This window comes from Cupressus sempervirens, chromosome 2 (genome assembly GCF_028749045.1).
Source record: "Cupressus sempervirens isolate cs-2001-9-10 chromosome 2, ASM2874904v1, whole genome shotgun sequence".
Taxonomy (NCBI): domain Eukaryota; kingdom Viridiplantae; phylum Streptophyta; class Pinopsida; order Cupressales; family Cupressaceae; genus Cupressus; species Cupressus sempervirens.
This window is the reverse complement of record NC_143119.1, coordinates 33340034-33354750: the sequence shown is the minus strand read 5'-3', so window position 1 is coordinate 33354750 and position 14717 is coordinate 33340034.

Sequence of the window (14717 nt, the reverse complement as noted above, 5' to 3'; positions counted from 1 at the left end):
CCTAGATGTAGATTCTAAGTGCAATATGTGCTTTCTATGAACCAACTACACTTTGATAGAGAAAAGTGCTCCATAGAAGGCCAAAATGGTTTAGGATGCCCCTAAGTACACTCAGATAGTGCTAACTACACCCATGGTGCACTTGGGGCCTAGAAGGGTGTAATTAGTAGTTTTTAGGTGCAATTGGGAGGCCAGTTACAATTTGTGGGGAAATAAACCATAAACAATACCTAGAAACTAAAAATTTGAAATCCCCCCCCCCCCCCCCACCCTTCCCAAAAAGTGTGCTCAAATAGTGCAAACTATACCCATGGTGTAGTTGGGGCCCAAAAGGGCATAGTTGGTAAGCTAGGAACAATAGAAGGGTGTTATGGTAACTCCTAAACCCCTAAAACTACCTCCTAGGGGTCCCAAGTGTGCCCTGATAGAGTAGAGTGCATCCTAGGACAACAAGCTAACTAAATGCATAAAAAAAGAGCATATAACCATGTTACTAGATGCCTTAATTAATCTAGATGTGATAAGGAAGTGTAAATAGTCATTATACCCTTCCAAGTGAGCTCCTTCCTTGCACCTACAAGCACAAATACAAGAAAACCAAGTTATTTAAGCATGCTCATGCTGAGTTCACCAATTGTAGGACCAAAAAATGAGCTAATGTCTAACATACTATGAGAAAATCACAAACTCAATAAACATACATTGACACCCTCTAGTCTATCATGAAAACCAAATAAATAAAAGGAATAACAAAATGTTAAAAACCCCCTCTTTCACTTGTAGCTCCCATGTCCTTTCTTCTCCATGTGATATAGCTCTAATTGCCTATAATGCACACAATTTGGAAGCAAAGTCTATGGTAATGATAATTCTATGAGAATACTAGAAGATGTGATTTAAGCTTATGAGATAGAACAAAAGACAAAGAAGATAGGGACTTGAAGGAGAAGAAATGAAAGGAAGAATGCTCATTTTATAATCAATTTGCAAGATGAGAGCATTAGATTTGTCAACTTGGATATGTGACTTGGTAAGAGATTTCTTTGAGGATCCATAACACAAGATGCCAAATGTAGGATTGTATGACGCTTGGAAGTCAAACATGGCTATAAATGGAAGAGGATCTATGACACCTCAAAGACACTTTAAAGCCAATAATCTATGACAATGGAAGCCAAATATGGATGTGCATTAGGAATAAGAATATATGGATTATGACATATTTTAGCTAAGTGTAAATGGAGAATCAATGTGTCATGACCATTTGTCATGATGATGTCAATATTATGTGGAATATTTGAATTTAGAAAATCCCTTATTCCACACAAGTAGAAATTAGTTAAAATGGAATTAATGTTAGAAAATATTGTATCACCCAATCTTGTAGTGTAATAAAGGAATACTAACTAATAAAGCATTCACAAAACTAAATATGTTAACACTTATGATAGGATGAGATTATCACCAAAAGGAAGGCAAACCAAGAATGGTAAGCTCCTTGAGCATAACCTACAATGATGAAGATATATCCTTCATGGGATAAGGGATGTATGCTCATGATTAAGCTCAAGCTTCCAATAGGTGGGAGTTTTTACTAAGTGTCCATATCAGTGAGGGTTTCAACAATGGAGTTATAGATGTATTTCAGCATGGTGATGGTGCAAAATGGCTATGTAGTAGTCAATTGAGCATTATAAGTTTGCATAAAAGTGGTTTATTATTGGGTTGTAAGAGGCAAGAGCTCTATTTATAGGATAAGGGGTAGAGAAATGGAGGGTTAGGATGCAAGGATAGAAGAATGGATGAGGGAGGGCTAGGATGCTTTGAAAGGGAAGCACATGGATTTTGCTTGTTTAGAGCCGATTGGGGAGTGACACTTGTCACAATGAGGATGAGTGTGAGGAGCTAGGATAAGGGTTGGTCAAAGGGAGTAATGAGGAAGGATGAGTGTGTAAGATGGATGTAAGAGACATAAAGAGGGATGTAAGAGACATTAATGGCATGTAAGAGCCATTAATGCTTTTTGATAGGGATGGAAGAGGATAAGGGAGACTTGTTGACTTTGGCTTGGGTTAGAAAGTATTAACCCTTGCTTAAAGTTGTGCACATATTTAGGAGGGAGATTAGATTTAGTTTTAGGAAGGGGGTTAGGGGGCAAGTGGCTTAGCCTTGATGGGATGGGTTAGCTAGGTGGCTAAGTGAGGTTAGTATGGTTGAATGGGTTGGATTAGGGATAAAGGTAGGGTTTTAGGAATTTTTTTAGGGGTTTGGATAATTTGTTAAATGATTTATTAAATAAATAAGGGATATGAGATTATCTTAAATAGATTTGAGAATTTATTTAATTTAATAGTGGAATAGGGATTTAATTGATAAATTGATTTTGGTTTATCATTTGATTTTATCAATTGGACTATAGGTAACTAAATTAATTAATTAAGTGATGACAATTAATTAATTAAATAATAAATATTTAATCAATAATGCCCTAGGAGATGACTAAATACAATTACCTATTTTTGTAATCAAATTTAGGTGTCTACAAATATGGCTTAGGAAATTGAGAATTTTCATGCTTCATGAATAATGAATCAATTAATCAATAAAATAAAATAATTAATAAGGTTAGTTTAGAAGAATAATTAGTGAAATGACATAGGATTAAATTAGAGACTATTTAATCCTATAGAGAAAATTAGTAGATGATTGGCCAATTTGATTAAATAAGTGTGACAGTATCCTTTGATGAAATGTGACAATAATGGAGATTGACTAGGATGAGCACAGGTAGACAAAAGCCATGGTCAAATTGATTGATTGATGAAAAATGATGGCGTGCCAAGGACACATGACATGAACTAAGGATACATAACATTTAATTGACATTGTAAAATGCTATAAGATTGAGATTGGTTGATAAATAACATCGACAAAAACTATCAATATTATTAAATGGTTGAAAATGTATTGATCTAACACTAAGAGACTTGACAATGTCAAAGATCAGATGATGTGAATGATAGTTTGACCTAGCACTGAGAGCCATGATAGTACTAAGGTCAAATTGATAAGATTTGATAGATTGATAGGTTTCCAAGGCATTGAAAGCTATAATAATGCCTAGGATTGGACAAATGATGATATATTTGGGATATTTGACACATTATGGGTTGATTAAGATTGATTCCAAGTGATGCTGGGTTGATTTGATATGATTTTGAGTTGATTTGATACAATTTTTCAAGTTGATTTAAAATGGTTCCAAAATTATCTACAATTGATGTGAAAGAGGGTATGAATGGTAACAAGCACAGTTGAGATATGATCAAGTTGGCCAAAAGATCAAAGTTAGTGGAATGAGAAAATGGGATGAGAAAGTATGAAAATGTGATGAAACCATAGACGCGAACCATTTTTTAGTGTCTATCGAAAGATTTCAAATTCCCTCACTACTCACTATTGATGAACCTAATATTATACAAGAATGTGGGGTACATAAGCCCTAATTTAGTTGATCATACCTCTGATGTAAATGGAGAGCTATTGGTTTAGCTATGGACATTGGTATGGGACAGTTCATATCACTTTTCTAATTTCGTATCTTTCTTCAATAATTTTAGTACTATTATTACTAAAATGTTAGAACCAGGTTATATTAGGAATCTTAAAATCTTGAATAGTCTTTTGAGATTAGCCCTACTCCTAGAGAGAAACAGACTAGACCATAATTGGGGAGATATCTTCCTTTTTCCAACCTTTTCCTTAATGAGAGTATATGGTTTCCCCCAACCACCCCACATATTTCCAAAATTCATCCCTCCCAAACTAGCCATTATTGAATTTATGTGGAAATTTCTTATGGTAAACAGGGAATAATTAGTAACCAAGATTCATAAGGGTACCTTTTTATGTACAAATTTCAAGGTTTGGGACTTTTCAATTGGAAAAGAGGCCCTAAATTAGATTTACTCTTTCCTCCACCACTATAACTTTTGAACAACTCCATATAGAATATATGACCTTGATAATTGGATGAGGACCTCCCTCAAAGAACAAGGAACTAAGTGTTGCCTAATACCAAGGAGCTACCCCATGAGGATGTTATCCCTAATATTGTTGTAGAGGGGGAGGCAGCTAATTTCACCAAACTTGATGATGCATTGAGGGTACAGATGGAAATGAAGAGTATAGATCCAAATTTCAAGGGATTTTATATGGATATCCTCTATACCCATAGGATTAGGAAGATGGTCAATGACCATGCTAAAATTATGGCCTAAATGTTAGAGGGATAGGATAAGAAGAAGAAAGGGTTTATTTAGACAACCTTGAACCTGATGTGACCCTAGAACTAGAATAAGATTAGTCTACTAAGACATCATAGGTCACTAAGTGAAATAAGAGACAAGAGGTTGTCCATATCCCTACAAAGGTAAAACAAAGGACATTGTAGATCCTACTAGGAAAAAATCATTACTCTTCTAATTTGAGGAAAAGTTATATACATAATAGGGTCATTGCAGCTAAAAACACATTTACTGACCTAGAATTAGCTACAACAAGGCTAGATGATAGGATCATCTAGGCCCAATAGTTTATTAAAGATGATGAATTCATCGAATTGGTAGAACTCAAAAGTTTTTTATATAAAATAAAATAGAGTGAGTTGGTGTTGAAAATAAAACTAGGAGAATCAAATTAAGAAAAGTTAGAACTAGTTGAGAAGTTACAAGCCTATGATCCTAAAAGTAAAAATATGACTCTAGAGGAGGCAAGGGACCTTGTACAAAGGAATGGGATGGTGTTAGTGCCTAGATGGGATTTGGAGCAAGTATTTATGCTTGATCAACTTAGAAGATAGGAAAATGCCATTTCTTATGAGGCATATGGTGTTGATGGTTTGTAGAGAGGATCAAGATTTAACATTGACACCAAAACCCTAGTAGTGTAGAGCATGGCCCCTGCATCAAAAAATCCTAAATTGATTGATGTGTAGAGCCTAGAATAGGGTAACATAATAGTATGGACTTTGCAAGGAAATTTAGGCATAGATATCTCAAAGGCCATGAAACATGTTTCATTCATGAATGAGGCCAAGGTAGAGGAAATAGAAACTAGGCTTGCCAAGTCTATGCATTATTACATTGATGTAAGCAAGGTCTATGAGGAGGAGCTTAGAAAGAGCCATGTATACAAAGAAAAGATTGAAGAGCTTGAGGCCAAGGTCCAAGTACTAGAGGCTGAAATTGCATCTCTTAGAGAGAAACTTACAAATACAGAACTAGTGGCTACTACATAATAGAGTAGACAAGAGAAAACCTCCAAGATCACATTAGAGAGAACAACACAAATAGATGAGTTGGAGATAGGATATGAAATAGATCCTAGAAGGGTGAGCATTGATACTCCACCAACTTAGCAAGGAGATGAGGTAAGGATGTCTATCCTTAAGAGTATGATGAGCCATAAGGTTGAAATTCTAAAGAACATATCACAATAGGCTCATAAATTTTATGTTGTTTTAAAAAGTGTTGAGAAATTTTGAAATGAAGCACTTTCATGGTTACCACCCACATTTAATCAGTGGGGGCCATATACCCAATTCTTAGAGAGGCTTATTATATTGATGGCTTAAAAGCTAGATTTTCTTGATAAGATAATCATAGTAAAGGAGAGCCTAGAAATAGTTAAAGATTTAATTGGCTTATTCACTAGGAAATTGAAAATTATTTAAGGAAAGTTAAAGTTTTTGTCTCAAGGAATTCAGCCTTGCATACCACCAATTTTGGATTCTACCAATACAATGAGGGATTGGTAGGAATGGACTAATTCCTTTGGTACCATTTTGACTCAGGAGGTGATAGTGAAAAATTTTGAGGATAGCAATGATGCCGCTTCAATAAATTAATTGACTCTTTGTTTAGAGCAGAGTTAGATTCAAACAAATTTGTAGTTGAGTCTAAGGCCATCACAAATAATAGGTCGAATAAATCCACTAATGACCTACAAGAGGTTAAGGCCACTGAGTGGCCCACCAAGAAAGAGATATATGTATGTGAAGCAGTGGGAGAGACAAAGGCCTTACCTAAAAGAAGTAACTAAGACATAATTAAGGGTAAAGGCAATCAGAGATAAAAAGATCAGATCAGATACATTGAGCATTTTTCTAGAAAGATAAAAATCTCATAAAATTTCATATCAAATTTTGAAACTTTTGACGAGGTGGATGGAAAAAGAAGAAAACATGGATTAAAGTAAAAGTTGCTGCAATAAAGTGTCATCTACTAACTTTCAACTACCTTTCTAATTTTGGATCAAGGAAAGAGAATCTTTTGAATATCTTTTTGTTTATGCCTAGCCTCTTTTCTAATCCATTAAGGTGATGACATGTATCCTCCTCCTATTTGCACCTTTGTTGTAATCCTATATAATGATTTCTAGGATGTGGAGTTGAGGTCAGAAGTCTGTACATTTTTTAGTTTATGTTATTTTACAACTCATCCAATTTTGTGATTATATGAATGTGTTCAAACTTGTAAATTTGATAGAATAGTGAATATGAATGATAAAATTGCCCAGTTTTAAGTTATATTATAAGTCTTTATTTATGTATATGAATTTTGTCTCCTTCCTTGCATATTTGTAATCTTCAGATTAAAATAAAAATTGTTCTTTCATTTTGATTTAATTTGGATGAATTTTGTATCTCTTACTAAGGAGGATATGATAAGAATGAGATTTAGAGTCCACTATTGACAAATTTAATTGCAAGTCAATTGAATAGGTTTCAATTTGCTAGTTTTGACTATATATAACAATGGATAAGGAACTAATCAATTAATTTTTGTTGCAAGTTGATGGGTTATATAGTTGAAACATACACACATCAATCAAAATCAATTTTTCTATTTTGTGTAAAGAAGAACTAAAGTGCTAGTCATTACTTATTTGCATCTACCTTTTGGTAATAGTTGGCTACTGTGGTCAAGAAGTTTATAAGAAAATTATAGAAGAAAATGGACCTTTTTTCTATAAGGGATAAGGTTTGAAAGAATAAATAGCATTGAACAAGTTTTTTAAAGAATAAGACCAAATCACCTATCACATTTTATCCCTAAGTTTTGCCCACCTTGGCCTTGCAAAGCCTAAAGTGAAGGGACTCCTAATGACTTTGTTGAAGTTGGCCTAGAACTAAGATTTAACCCTACTAAATATAGGATTTAGTTGATCCTGAGGCTTGTCCCTATCTTAGACTTTCTAGTATTATGTTCAAAGCAACCTAGTATGTTACTTACCTAGAAAGAACTCTAACAAAGTACTTATCACAAATCATGAGGGGAGTACTTAATAAATTTATAATAATTGCGCCCTCAACATTACCCAAGGATAAGAGGATTTGAACCTATGACCATGCTCTAACACCACTAGTTAGAATGGAGTGTCATTGTACCAAAATACAGATCCATCGATGCCTAATACAACTAGTCAACTTATAGTACATAGGAAGTAGTTAAGCCCTTGTCATAAATCTTAAGGGGAGTGTTGAACAAATTTCTAACAAAAATGTTGGCAATATGGCTAACTAGGATAAGATGGTATATAATGATGAAGTTTTCATTTATGGTAACATATACCTTATGTGAAGAAGAAATTATGTACATACTAGGTTTCCATAGTTAGACATGGAAATATATCTAAGTATAAGATAGTGTAACTAGAAGAACAAACATAGTTTTGGTGTGCATGGTTAGAAAAGGCATAATTGGAATGTGTTTCATTTCATATAGAGAGTGCAAAGTGTCAGGGTGACAATGATACAATGCAAGTTAGTATGATTAGTATAGAATTAGTTATAGACTAAACACCAGTAAAGGTAGTGCATAGAGCATATCAGAGTATGAGTTATTGGATAACGAATTATTTTGGCTACAAAAAAAATACATACATAATTAGGTATGATGTCATATATGTTAACCCTCATTGGGAAAGAGTTAGTTTTGCATTTTTCTAACTGTGTGAAAGCTTGAAGTATGATAGGGAAGTTTTGTAAAGTGTAAAGGTATAAAGAAAATATTATGATATGCAAATTTTTGTGAATGATGTAATTGATATTCAAACTTATGTGAAGGATATATGTACTATGTTTGATCTATATGTGACATGAATTCTAACATATGATCAGAGGTATGTGAAGTACAACAAGTAATAGGAAAGAGGTTTTTGTATGCATATCTTTGTATAAAATAACTATGTTGTCTAAGGAAAGTTTGGGTAATGGGATAATCTTACATACATTTGTAAATGTATATATCAACTCCTCATAGGGTTGGAATAACTCCTAATAGGTTTAAGGCTTATAATAAGGCCTAGTCCTCTAACAATGACCAAGACACTATATGTACTTAATTGACTCCTAATAGGGTCAACATGCTTAAGCAAATACTTTTGTTTAGTGGATTATTTTATGTGTACCATCCCCATCATTGTTTACCCTCAACTACGGTTTCTTTAGATAACAAAATATGGTGTTATGATTTATCATATTCCATGGTTAAGTTTATTGTTCAATATTATTAGTATACTAAGGAAATTTACAATATCCAATTTTGGGCTAAAGTTTTTAAAATATTGATTCACACCCCGCCCCCCTCCCCCCTGGCAATATTCTTTATTTGTAAAAATTGGTATCAGGTCTCAATTACTCTAAAGAGGCTTAATAACTTGAGTAAGATCCTTATGGATATGGAACAGTTGCAAACGAATCTTAAAGAAGCACTTGAGTAGATTTATCTTATTGAAGAAAGGTATGAAGAGGTGAAAGACTGCATTGGAAAATTGAAAGACGATATTGATCATGTCAAATCCAAGAAGGAACCTAAAGAGAAGAAAAAAGTTAGTGATGAGGTATTGACATTGAAGATAGAAAATGAGATTCTAAAACATGAGTTGAAGACCATTGAACTAAAGATGAGTTTGAAGAAAGATGATAGAAAAGTTGAATTAGATATGAAATCTAAAAATGTAGGTCTAAGATCCCATTTTACAAGAGTCACTTCCAAACTTGAATCCATCAAATCGGAGCATGCAAAACTTGAGAAGTACAATGCTATTGTAAAAGGAGAATTTGCACAAACCAAGCATCGATTAGAAAAGTTACATTCTAGTAGTGAGAAAATTGATGAGCAACTATATTTTTAGAGAGCATCCTATGATAAGACTGGTCTTGGATATTTTATTGGAAAAATTCAGCAAAGAAAACTAAATCAAGAAAGGAACTAGATCTAGTTATTGAACATGGTAAACCCAATAAAAATGATAAGAATGAGATTGAACCAAGTCAACCTAAAGATGTACCAAAAGAAATTAAACATGCAAGTCAACTTGAGAAAAGTTAAACAAAAAATTTGAATCACCTAATTAATTTGGTCATGTGAAGAGGAATTGTATAGGTAAGTTATTTAAACCTATTGCTATTTTTTGTTTTTATACTTGTAATCATTCTTGTCATAAAGTAGTTGATTATAGGAAACCTAAATTTGATACTAATAATAGTAATAATAGAATGTTTAGACATAGTAACCTTGAAGGTAATGTAAGAAGAAGATCTACTAAAAGATCTAATGAAGGAGAAAGAACTAATGGAACATGGAGTAACATTTTTTGTTGCAAGTTTAACAACTAAGGACACATTGCCAAAAATTATGGAGCACTAGTTCACCAGAATGGACCTAATTAGAAATGAAATGCACCCGTATGTCAGCTATGAAACAACTTTGATCATATGGAAATATTTTTTAGAATGGATATGATGACTATTAACATGAATCCAAATTTCAAAAGAAAAGACAACAAAAATACTAGAAGGAATGATAGCAACAACAATAGTCACAAAGATGAGTTGAGAGAACGTGTAGAAGAATTCAATGAAGTATATGTGAAGTAAAAATATCCATCAAGCTCACAAAAATAATATTTTGATGCACCTCATGAAAGATTGAAGTTTTCTATTATATGTGATTCATCCTATTTGAATTAAGTACCTTTGTATGAAATATTTAGCATTAGAAGGACATAACGAAGGATAGAGTTTGAGTTAAGTATTGCAGAGTTAACAAAAGGTAGAACATGTCATGAGGAAGCTATGGTCAAGAGAGAATTTCATTTTGAGATTGCACATGTGAGCACAAAAGAATTTTTTTTACTAATAACCCAAATAAAAATTGTGTATTGCATACTTGCACAATTAATGTGGAGATTGTTTTGGTAAGATTTAAGTCATACAAACAAGGTTGTGTGTATCTTTCAATAATATGAATATATAAGGAGTAGTTGAGAGTAATTTAATAGTGAAATGCAAGGAGAAATGAATTATTTTAAGTGTAAGATTCAGAATCCCACCCTCTATGATAGATATGTTCAAAGAATACATTTTCTTTATGGTAAACACACACTTTACATACATTGAGGAAGTAAAGCCTAGAATGTTGTATACTGAACCATTGGGTTATGAAATCACTATAGAGGAAATAGATGGATATGTCAAGGCTATCCTTGAATAAGATAAGGATGAGTATTTTGACAAGTTGGGAGCCATTGAAGAGCATATTCAATCAACTAGTCAAACACAGTTAGAAAAGACAACAAAGAATAACAAGCTAGGATGACAACTAAGGAAGAAAGTGCAATAAAGTAGACCATCACTTGAATGAGAAAAATTTGACAAAAAGGGATGATGTATATTCCAACCTTGACATATTTTAGATCATCTAAAGGAGTAACATTGGCCATACTAGCTATTGCAACACCAATTTCTCCCTTTGTAGTAGTATCTCAACAACAAGTACATATCACACCATCTATTCCACTAACAAAGGAATCAAAAGAGTGAAAGGAAGTAGAAATTTTAGAGGTCAAAAGAAAGTCATTTCAACTAGCAGAGGTGAAGCAAGAGTCACCTGACTCTCTTGAGAAGAAAATAATGAAATCTATGGCTATAGAACTTGGGAAGATATGAAAGGAATTAACATCTAGTGTACATAGCAAGAAGATGTGAAGTCAAATAGAGCCAGAGAAGGAGGTAGAAAACCAACCAGAAGTTTTTTCATCAAGGAGAAAGGCATGGAAGCCCATAATTGAAAAGGCAAACAACACAATCATAAATGAAGTAAATTTTGTTTAGTTGGGTAAATATTATCACCTATATACATATATTGATATATTGGAGTTAGAAAATTATATTAATAGACACATAAAACTTTCTAGTAAGAAATTTGAGGATGTTAAAGATGAAATCCCAAAAGACCTCTATGAGAGGCTTATAAATAGAAGGAAAAGGGTAGTTGATGAGGATAAGAACATTAGACAGAACCATGTTAGAAATAGATAATGTTGAGTGGGGGGCTAAATCAATATTATATAAACTTTTTCCCACAAATGAATATTGTTATTTACTTTATAACATGCATATGAAAGTAAACCAACAATACTGAATAGTAAATATAACCATGCACATAGATAACTCAGAACACCATTACTTGTTAACTAGGGAAACCCTGACCAAGGGAAAACCCCAGTGGGGATGATACCCACAAGATGATTCACTAAACAATAGGATCTTGTAAAGGATATTGACCTTGTTAGGAGTCTATGGAGTACATATAGTGTCTTGAGTGCCTATTAGGAGACTATGTCTTGTTAGAAGCCTCAACCCTATTAGGATTTGGTAGAACAAATACATTGTATGCAAGAAGAGCTCATTGCTCTAACATTAAATTAAACAATTCAATTCTTTACAAGATAGGTATATGTACAATACTTGCTTTACTATTGTAACTTAGACTTGCTTTGATTAAACATAAAACCTCACATCATGTAAGGCTTTCTAAATAGTTCACATCACAACTATGACATCTCATGACTTTGCACAACTTCACAATAATAGTGCAATATAAGATCTTTACTTATACCTCGCACATTCCCAAAAATCTTACTCTATCGTCCTTCATCTATTCACACACTTGACATGATGTAAAAAAATTTATGGATTATTATCCACATAGTTAGCTCATCATATCTTAGTACTTATTTTGTAACCAAAATGATTCCTAAGGTTGTAAAACTTTGTTTACTAACATGATCTATTATGCTCAGTTAAATACTCACACTAGTATTTTAATCATAACTTGTGCCATACTATCCATACACATTTGCACACTTAAACACATCATCATGATAGTGTCACAATGCTTTCCTTAACCACACATAAGTTTAGTCTCAACAAGTCATATGTAATCTTAAAATTTAGTCTTTGCACTATTGCAAACTGTTTAACACTTAGATAATTTTCTATCTCTAAATGCATAAATAAAATTTTGAATACATATTACCATAAATTACAACCAGCAATACATCTAACTGTCCATATTACCAACAATCTCCCCCTTTGAAATTGATAGCAATATTTCAGAATTTTTGCTAAGTCCCAAAATAATGGCATACATAACAAAAACACATAAAAGTAACTACAAAACTTGCCTTCAAAACCTAACACTTTTATTCATGTTTTGATGAATCATAACATTCCTTATCACCCATTTACATTGATACATACAAAGCTCGCCCTTAAATATACATTTACATCTATATAATTTTCTCTAGATAATAATCCCGCTTTTGCATCAATGACAAAGTTGTCAAAAATAGTATCACAAAAACTTGTTGCCTATTGATGATTAGCTTGTCATTCTAGATATACAATCTACAAAATCAATCTTCAGCCTATCTATGTCCTCTTCCAATTTCCTTGGACTAAATCTGATATATTCATAGTGCACAAATTGCATAAGATGCCACTTCAACTATGCTCAAGTTAGTATAGGAAATTTTTTTATAGGATGTCTTCACTGCAAGACATTCCTCCAACTAACTCTATAAGATGACAACTTTGGGTATCAAATATTCTCTAAGAATAGAGACTCTCCTTAATACGTTATCCTTATCAGACTTAATGCCTCTAATAGCATTGTGAATCTTCTAAATTTTATTTTATAAATCTTTAATTCTGACCTTTGGTTGCTACAATCTAGTAGTGAGTGATTGAAGCTCACTCATATGGCCTTTGATCTTTGCATCAAAATCTAATAATTAATTGTAAGACACTGTACACTTTCCATACAACTTCTTACCATCATCTAAGCTCTTCCTTAGTTCCTTTATACATACATCTAAAGTTTTTATATCATTCATAACATTTTTGTATATTGTGTTAAATAGTGATGCATCATCTTGTGTCCACACTTGAGATGATGCTACCTCAACTACGGTTGTGAACTCCTTATCAAAAGTCTTCACCAAATATTTTTCCTTAACCTACAATTTTAGATTTTCTATAGTTGTCAAAACTATCTTTTGCATCCACTCCAAGACTTCAAGAAGAGTCTTCTCCAAAGACTTTACAAAAACAAAATTCTCAAACAACTTGCTCAAGCTTTGCATAAATTCTTTATGATCTTCATCATCAAAAGGAATAGGTATTGCTATTGATGTTCCAACTACTAATACTACTAAAGGTACATTGGCTTTTCTTTCCTCTACTCTTTTCTTCTTCTCAACCTCTTTCCTTGCATCCTCTTCTTTCTTCCTCTTTACATCTTCTTCTTTCTTCTTGTGTTCTTCCTCTTCTTTCTTCTTCTTCTCTTTTTCTTTCTTTTTCTCCTCCTCTTCTTTTTTCCTTTTCTTCTTCTCTTGTTCTTTCTTCTTTTGTTCATTTTATCTTTTTTTTCTTATGTTTCTTGCTTCCTCTTTTCTTGTTCTTCCTTTTTGTTCTTATCTTCTTCTTCATCATTATTGCTACTATATGTAGTGATATTTCCAACAATAGATTGGTCAAATGTTGCAAAGGGATTTTCTTTGACATCTACTATGATGTGCATACTATCCACTTTCATAGATTTAGTACCCATAAAAATTTGAGGTGGTGAAAGTGCCCATTGTGTCTCCTCTTCATCTTCTTCTACTTGTACAGATACAGGACTATCATCCTTAGTCTACACACTCACCTTAGGTATCGAGGACATATATTTTACTATATCCTCCTCTTTCTCTTGCCTAACTTCCTCATAATTTCCTCCCATCTAAAGAGTCATTCTTCTTTTGTACCTCAGCAAGGGATCAATACCCTTTAAAACTCTGTCTAAATCCTCTTTTGATCTAACATCATATAACTTATTTATTAATGTGATCCACATGTTCAAATCTTCCTTTAATACTCTTTTCTTCCTATTTACCAACCTATTGTATCGGTCTTTAGGAATCTTATTTTTTATATGCTCAAACCTTTTATTCTTCAAGATCATATTTCTTATAAATGCATTCTCTAACTATCTTCTATCCATATTACTATGAATATTGTAAAATATATTTAACTGAACAAAATTATCATCATTAATAATTTGCATATTTAATTTTTCTACCTTAAGTTTCCATGGTTTCTTGCCTGCTGCAGTCCTTTCTTCCTATGCATCGTGTTCAATATGTTTATCTTTAGTATCATCCTTTGAATTTTTGTAATTGCTTATCTAGATGGTCTTTCGTCCCTTTCTTAGCCTATTGGCACTCTACTTGACCCTTTTCTTAGCTCATGATGTAGTTTATTGTTTGACCTTCATAAGTCTTCCTGACTTCCTCTACGTAGTAGGTAATTCCATGTCTAGTTGTCT